This window comes from Cupressus sempervirens, chromosome 10 (assembly GCF_028749045.1).
Source record: "Cupressus sempervirens isolate cs-2001-9-10 chromosome 10, ASM2874904v1, whole genome shotgun sequence".
NCBI classification, from domain to species: domain Eukaryota; kingdom Viridiplantae; phylum Streptophyta; class Pinopsida; order Cupressales; family Cupressaceae; genus Cupressus; species Cupressus sempervirens.
Genome location: NC_143127.1, coordinates 305,741,433 through 305,750,568, shown reverse-complemented (window position 1 = coordinate 305,750,568; position 9,136 = coordinate 305,741,433). Strand labels below are relative to the sequence as shown.

The following is a 9,136-nucleotide window of genomic DNA, read 5'->3' as shown; positions in this document are numbered from 1 at the left end:
TTCTTTATTTATCTTTATGTAACCATCACTTAATTAATAAGGAAGTAGAAAGGTTGTATGTAAGGAGTAAATTAGAAATCAATTTTGTAATTAATCTTTTATTTGGAGCTCTTATATTTTCCTTAATTATTTAACCCATTAATTGATAATGGTATGATCTATAGTTAGGATACAGGCCTAATGTATTGATCTTCGTATAATTTGATGTGGGTGTCAATCAACATTGGTCAGTGATAACCAATAACAAGATCTTAGAGAAAATTAAAATAATAATAATAAAATGATACATTTATAAATACGTTGTCAATAGTCAAGTTAATGGTACACGAGTAGTTAGGAACTTGATGTAATAACAATGTCCAAGAACTCATTAAATTTGGTATGACTAAATAATAGAGAATAAGAATAATAAAACATAGTTGATGATTAATCTGATAGTCTAGTTAGTAGTACTTAACTAGTAAGCCATCAATATGATCGAGGTTAATAAAGGATAGAACATAAGAAACTCATTAAATGGTCGTATCATATCATAACAACTAGAATAGTTATGGACATGAAAAGTAACGAATTAAAGTTATTTAGCTAGGATAATTATAAGACATCTGGACAATTAGAATTATGGAACCATTATTACAACAATTGATGCAAAATATTTGCTTCACATCCACATATGTAATGCCTCAATCCAAGGATAAAGTGTGGATTCTGACATGATAACATCACTTAACTAGTATGACATAACCTAGATTTTCAACTAATGATAGGAATAAATTGGCCTCCCATGGAAACTTGAAGTCCAAAATTTTGAAGAAAAAAAAATTCCCCCAACTCAACTAAAAATTAATCATCTGCAAACTCAATGATCGAATGAGAAACTTTATAATGTTCTCAAGGATACATGAATTATTATATTTCAGTCAACCCATTATTCGATAGAATCTCATAACATAGTATAGGTTGTTTCATGCTATCCTTTAGTTCACCTTTCAAAAAAAAATTTGTTGGTTGTGTTTTGCCTTGTTAAATTTAGGGCATGATAGAAATTCCCATTTTTCATCCAGGATCTTATGACTATTGGAAGGGGGATTGGGGGAGTTGTCCATATCTAGATAGGAACACATTCTCTGAGGAGGCTTATCATGATTTATAGAGTGACGGCTGAGGAGGATCTTTTGTCTATAAGATGTGATTGACCACTCCTTCCATAAATTCCAACACATATATAATGGTATAACCTTCCATAAACTCTTGATGAGGAGGTGAGAAAATGGTGCCTCCTAATAGAAGATAAACTATTTGGGGTCATCATTGAAGACACACTAAAGCCCAAACCTATTCAAAATACCTGTCCATATAGATTTTGCATTGGGGAAATGTATCATAAGGTAGGGATTGAATTCCTTCTCATTATTGCATAAATTACATCGGTTCACAAATTATCTTCAAAGCCCCTTTATTTTAGATTGTTGATTGTGAGAATGCTCTTGTGTAGAACAACCCGCCAAAGGAATTTAATCTTTTGGTAGGACACTTGGGTTCCAAACATGTTTCTAGTAGTCCACATTATCCTTTTGACTAATAACAACTTTTAGGATGACTTGACACTTAAATCCCCAAAACTATTCAAATCCCAAATTATGGTATCCTCACTCAAAAAAAGTAGGAATCCAAGTAGCTTCCATAATTCCTTGTAGCTCCTCTACGAGTTCAATAAGTTTATAGTTTTGTCCTCCATAGGTAAGTTTGTACCACTTACCATTGTTATCTACATAGCTACTTAACCTCTCACCAACCTAGTTTATACAAATGCTCCTCACCACACTATAGGGGATTTGATTTAGAGGATTATTTTCCCACCTACTTATCTTCCCAAAATATGATGTTATTTTTGTCCCCAATCACACATCTCACTCCCTTTTTGAGCAGACTCTGACTATTGACAATGTTAGTCCAGATTTTGAAACTTGCTGGGAGGTCACTTATGTACAACTTATACTAAAAAGGACTTCCTCCAAGGTATTTGACGTTCATAATTCTACACCATCCAATATAATCATGAATCTATCTCCAACCTACCTTAGCCATGAGGGCTCTATTAAGGTTTGCAATTTTCCTCAAGCTTAGCCCTCCCTAGGCTCTAGGTTTACAAACTTTTCCCTAAGCAACAAGGCTTATCCTAGATTTCTCTTCTATTCCTGATCATAGGCAATTTTGTTGGATTTTCTCAATAGTATCTCTAAGTCTACTAGATATTTTAAATAGTGATAAAAAAGAAATACCTATACCTTGGAGGGAGGCCAAAAGTAATTGTAGGTTATCCGCATTGTTGAGAACTTTCCCTTTCCAGCCTACAAATTTCTTGTACATTCATACCATGACCAAGTTCCAAAAATGGGGCTGACTTCCTTGACAACGAAAGATAGAAGGGAGAGTAGCCATCTACTAATTGAGTTCTCTAGTCATCCGTCCTTGGAGATCTCTCTTAGTATTGAAGAAGTATAATTTTCTCTTTTTGTAATTTATATTCTGACCAAAGGCTTTAGCATAATGATCCAGAAGCTCCTTTTACCACTTGGCCTTTCTCATGGAAGATAAACCATCAAGGAAAGTATCATCAACAAATTGTTGCAGCAACTCAAGTGCAAGAGTTGAGGAAGGGTTAATGCCTTTGATTTTTCCTTGCTCAACCAAGGACATATAGTTCCTTCCAAGAGCTTTAGTTACAATAATGAACAAGTAGGGGGAAAGGAGGAAAGGGGGTTACCATAGATATAGATGTTATCATTTGCATCATTCTCATATTAAGAAGCTTATGCCAGTTATTTGGTAATTTTGTAATAAATACATACATTTTAATAATGTTAATTTGCAGCACTAAAATATTTAGCTAACTTATTATGAGTGTGATGTCCTTTTGTAGTTCAAGTTAAACCACTTTCATTATTAGGTTTAGTTTTTATTTGTTGATCTTATTATGTGCTATTTCTAAACTTTTCAAACATTCACAACTATAACAAATGACACACTTTCAGATATGACACATTTTTAGATATGACACATTTTCATAGATTTAGGAAGAGTTAGATAAAATTAAATTGACTTAAATTTGCAACCTTAATACTTATCCATGAGTTCTTAAATGGTAACATTATAATAAAATGTTTTGATTGGCATATTATTGCCTTGCACTCACGTTAATGAATATTTTATATTATATTTATCACATGAATTAATATTATTTTGGATTTGTAATATTGTGGTAAATACATATAAATTTTGTTTTTATTGTTTTTTAAACCTTTATTTAAATTTATAAGTCAAAGTATCCTAAACTTTATATTGTCTTTTTTAGAAGATTTATTGTTATTTTGTGTTGCATTTATCATTTATTATATTATAAGCTAGTAATGATTTTGACATGTATCTGAAAAAATACAAATTGTAAGAATACTAACAAATTAATATTGTTAAATATATTTAGATAATCAAATCTCTTAGCAACTCATTGTTCAATGTACAAAAATGTGTAATTGCTACTCCTAATTTCTTAAACTAATAATTTTCAATAAAGTTAAGCTTGACCTCTTTATTTAATATTTATTTTAGTTTAATAAATAAAAGATTAAATACTTTATAAATATGATTAAATCATAATCAACCTTTATATTTATTTTTCAAATATATATATAGCTACTTAACCTCTCACCAACCTAGTTTATAAAAATGCTCCTCACCACACTATAGGGGATTTGATTTAGAGGATTATTTTCCCACCTACTTATCTTCCCAAAATATGATGTTATTTTTGTCCCCAATCACACATCTCACTCCCTTTTTGAGCAGACTCTGACTATTGACAATGTTAGTCCAGATTTCGAAACTTGCTGGGAGGTCACTTATGTACAACTTATACTGAAAAGGACTTCCTCCAAGGTATTTGACGTTCATAATTCTACACCATCCAATATAATCATGAATCTATCTCCAACCTACCTTAGCCATGAGGGCTCTATTAAGGTTTGCAATTTTCCTCAAGCTTAGCCCTCCCTAGGCTCTAGGTTTACAAACTTTTCCCCAAGCAACAAGGCTTATCCTAGATTTCTCTTCTATTCTCGATCATAGGCAATTTTGTTGGATTTTCTCAATAGTATCTCTAAGTCTACTAGATATTTTAAATAGTGATAAAAAAGAAATACCTATACCTTGGAGGGAGGCCAAAAGTAATTGTAGGTTATCCGCATTGTTGAGAACTTTCCCTTTCCAGCCTACAAATTTCTTGTACATTCATACCATGACCAAGTTCCAAAAATGGGGCTGACTTCCTTGACAACGAAAGATAGAAGGGAGAGTAGCCATCTACTAATTGAGTTCTCTAGTCATCCATCCTTGGAGATCTCTCTTAGTATTGAAGAAGTATAATTTTCTCTTTTTGTAATTTATATTCTGACCAAAGGCTTTAGCATAATGATCCAGAAGCTCCTTTTACCACTTGGCCTCTCCATGGAAGATAAGCTATAAAGGAAAGTATCATCAACAAATTGTTGTAGCAACTCAAGTGCGAGAGTTGAGGAAGGGTTAATGCCTTTGATTTTTTCCTTGCTCAACCAAGGACATATAGTTCCTTCCAAGAGCTTTAGCTACAATAATGAACAAGTAGGGGGAAAGGAGGAAGGGGGGTTACCATAGATATAGATGTTATCATTTGCATCATTCTCATATTAAGAAGCTTATGCCAGTTATTTGGTAATTTTGTAATAAATATATACATTTTAATAATGTTAATTTGCACCACTAAAATATTTAGCTAACTTATTATGAGTGTGATGTCCTTTTTTAGTTCAAGTTAAACCACTTTCATTATTAGGTTTAGTTTTTATTTGTTGATCTTATTATGTGCTATTTCTAAAGTTTTGAAACATTCACAACTACAACAAATGACACACTTTCAGATATGACACATTTTTAGATATGACACATTTTCATAGATTTAGGAAGAGTTAGATAAAATTAAATTGAGTTAAATTTGCAACCTTAATACTTATCCACAAGTTCTTAAATGGTAACATTATAATAAAATGTTTTGATTGGCATATTATTGCCTTGCACTCACATTAATGAATATTTTATATTATATTTATCACATGAATTAATATTATTTTGGATTTGTAATATTGTGGTAAATACATATAAATTTAGTTTTTATTGTTTTTTAAACCTTTATTTAGATTTATAAGTCAAAGTATCCTAAACTTTATATTGTCTTTTTTAGAAGATTGATTGGTATTTTGTGTTGCATTTATCATTTATTATATTATAAGCTAGTAATGATTTTGACATGTATCTAAAAAAATACAAATTGTAAGAATACTTACAAATTAATATTGCTAAATATATTTAGATAATCAAATCTCTTAGCAACTCATTGTTGAATGTACAAAAATGTGTAATTGCTACTCCTAATTTCTTAAACTAATAATTTTCAATAAAGTTAAGCTTGACCTCTTTATTTAATATTTATTTTAATTTAATAAATAAAAGACTAAATACTTTATAAATATGATTAAATCATAATCAACCTTTATATTTATTTTTCAAATATATATATATATCAAAATCTTATTTGAAAATTTTAAAAGTATAAATTAAAACAAATACCATTAATCAATATATTAAGACATGAAAAATAATACCTTCATAATAGTACAAAGATTCATATAACTCTTCTTCATGACATTAGAAAGTATATTGTAAACTGGAAACCCATACTAACATTTTCATTATAAAAAAAAATTGTTTGAAAAAAGGTGCCCTTATTACAGAATGCACGTCTTAAACTGCTGTTACACTAATACACATTCTTCTTTCTAGCATTATAGAAAAGAGACATAAATAGTCTCTTTCTTCTTTGGCCACCATGTTGAACAAGCACAAAAATGGAAATAGCGAAATTTAGAAAACTAAGCACATGTTGCACCGTGAATTTAAAGACGTAAGTCAAGAGATCAACAGAGGGAAGATCTTTGGGTGAAGGAAGAAGAGATTCAGATCTACCACCATTTCCATTCAAAACAACCCATGCCGGGCTCGAGATGACAATGCATAAACCATACTCTTGTTATTAAACTCAATCGGTTAAATATGTTTACATGAAACCAAACATGCACATTATCTTTTGAATTAAATAAGTGATTGAAGTTAGTATTACTTAATGATAGTAATATGTAGATGCAATATCTAGTCTATTCAGATAGAGAGATGGATTTGTGTAAATTACAATATATAGTCTATTCAGATAAAGAGATGGATTTGTGTAAATTACTATTCATGAAATATAGACCAACAAATTTGACACACAGCATCATACCTGGATTGTCGGCTAGGAATCTAAGGGCCACCCAACCTCCACTGGGAACTCCAACCGTGTTTCTCTCGGGAGGATCCACGAGATTAAAGTTAGCAGGTCAGTGCTCGCATTGTAGTTTCCAGTACCCATACCCACGATGAAGAAGTTGAAGCCGTGCAGATGCAGAGGATGGCTCTCGAATGTCACAATGCTGGTGTCCTGCAGAACTAGTTGCACATTGGTGTTAAAGGAAAGCACTTCGACCCTCGTGTTATTGAGGGTCCGTGTGTTGTTAGGCGGCGTGCCTGTGTAGTTGAAAGGAAATGGCGGATTGTCAGGGAAAGTGGTATTCTAAACTCCAACCGAAGAAGAGCGGTGGAGGGAAGAATGAAGGAAATGTTGTTAATGGAGGCTGCAAACTTGGTACCATTGGGACCTTGACATGTTTGTCCTTGTGGGCACGGGTTCAGCCCCAACCCAACTGTGAAGAAGAACTGTTTATCCACCTTCTGAGGAACAGATGCCGCTGGAAATTTTCGATTGCCTAAGCTTCTCATCTTTTGGCTGAAGTTGGCGGCAAAAGAGGTATCATTCGGGGCTGGAAGCGTAGGCTTCATCATGGGAAGAGAGGAGGAATTGACATTGGAGACATACTCTACAACTCCAGCACTGGTTGACTTATCAAAAGCTGGTGTTCCCGTAGCAAAAGGGCCTGCAAACACGAGGAATGTCGCATTGGGTGGCTGAGACATGGCCGTCAAGAGGACGTTGGTAGTCTGACCAGGAGTGATCAGAATAACGCTGGTTTGAAATGGCTTGACATACATAGCGTCCGCTTCTAGTACGGTCGATGTATGATTGGCAATTGTGAAGAACAAGTCACTGTTAAGCGTAGCATTAACTAACGAAGTAGGTATGTTTTACAAGGGATCACTCTGAGCCTGAATGTATCTGCATTGCACATGAGTAAACATTATATTTGTTACACTCACATTTAAACAAATGAACATTGGTCTCTTTATGTTTCATCCATTTTTAACTGGCTGTACTCACCGTCGGCAGAGCAGTTGTACATAAGCCCAGGGAGTCCATTCATGGTATATGCATCTGACACATTCGCTTGCGCACCACTTTGCATTGCCTGATTGATAACAGTCTCAGTGTCCGCATTCCACCACTCCCCTACAATTTGCAATCCAAAAGACAGTTTTTCCGTTGAAGACATCTGATGTAATAGCAAAGTTGATGTTCTTATAACCAATTAAATCTAGACAATAGAGAAATAAAGTTATGTACAATGACACCATATTGTCTACGAATACTGAAAGGGCATAGCAAAAACAATGGGCACTTCCTGGTGTGGGGGAGGGAATGGGTAAGAAGCATTCTTTTTGGGGTAGATGATATCATGATAATGGGCCCATGTAAGCTTGCTCGCAACCACGAGATGTGGGCATGCCACCACAATGTTCCTCTCTGCCTTTTCACTATATATTTGTACACGTAGCTTTTCCCAGTTTGAAGTGGACACTGAGTGACATAAGCAGGACCATCCGCCCATCCAGATCTAAGCTACCGAATTCCATGCCTGAGCAATTCATTAGGAGAGATAGAAACAATATTATATTATGTTTATGAAGCAAATAAGTGAGCAGCGGGATCAACAGAAGAAATACCAATGTATGCTAACGTTGTTTTGAACATTATTTGTTACATTCACAACCACGCGATCTCCTTCTCGAGCAACTATTGCAGGCCCCGGGTACTGCCCGTTCACAGTCAAGAGAGCTTTCGTTGTGCAAAGGCGGGTCACATTCGTCATTTGGATCTGTAGGTATTTAGAGAAAAGAACAAATCATGGCTTTAATATTCTGACCAGGAATGAAGCAATAATAATAATAATAATAAAGAATAAAAAAGTTCAATTGTTTCCAATACTTTCAACTCATTCCATAGAAATTTTGAACCCACGTTGAATTTGTAGCGCCGTGTAATCACGGTATGTTTCGCTGATACAAATTGCACAGTAAACCACAATGCAAAAGGCGGCAGCAGGAGGCTGCCATGAAAGTTCTTCATTGCCAGAATCGTAAAATAGTTATCTCTCGGCCTCTCTTAGGTTCTGATCTTAACTTTTGCACACAAACTACGTGCCAAATTATTTCTGGCCTTACATATACTAATCTGTTTATTTCCGGTTGTATATATAGATACAAGGTTTAGATAAGGTGTGAGGTCCTTTCGCTTTTGTTGGGTGGGCTGGTAGGCAATACCGATATTTTAACACGTTCATTTCTCTATTTGAATTTATTGTTAGGAACCGTATTATCTTATAGCATTTTCTTGACTTTCCATGACAATTCACATGTACTCTTCGTGACATTTGTTTTGTATGGAGATATGGTGGGGTTTTATATCTGGAGTGGCAACCAAGTAAAACTTTTGCCCGTTGAACCCATCATCATTAAAATACTATGTACAATAAATCTATGTCGGTATACCAACCAATGCTCATATTCTTCTTATTGGAAATTTTCTTCACATCCATTCAATCCAGAGTGGTCAAAATAGACTGTTATCGGCTATCCTTAAAACAAGTTCGCTTACCCATGTGGGAGACTGAGAATTGTATTTCTAAGAAAGTTAAACCATGTTCCACCATTACATGGTAGCATATCCATTTTCAGAAATCCTAATTGCTAATGTACATTGAAATGTATCCCCTTTGAAAACATTTACCATCAAGACTAATAAACAAAGGATTCGAAGTTCATACGTAATGCTAGAATT

The 9,136-nt window shown here is 33.9% G+C and overlaps 1 pseudogene; it reads right to left on the bottom strand.

The window, feature by feature from the left end:
• Positions 1-5,848: 5,848 nt before the first annotated feature.
• On the bottom strand, positions 5,849-8,428 carry LOC149533848 (laccase-4-like; annotated as a pseudogene).
• Positions 8,429-9,136: the final 708 nt, after the last annotated feature.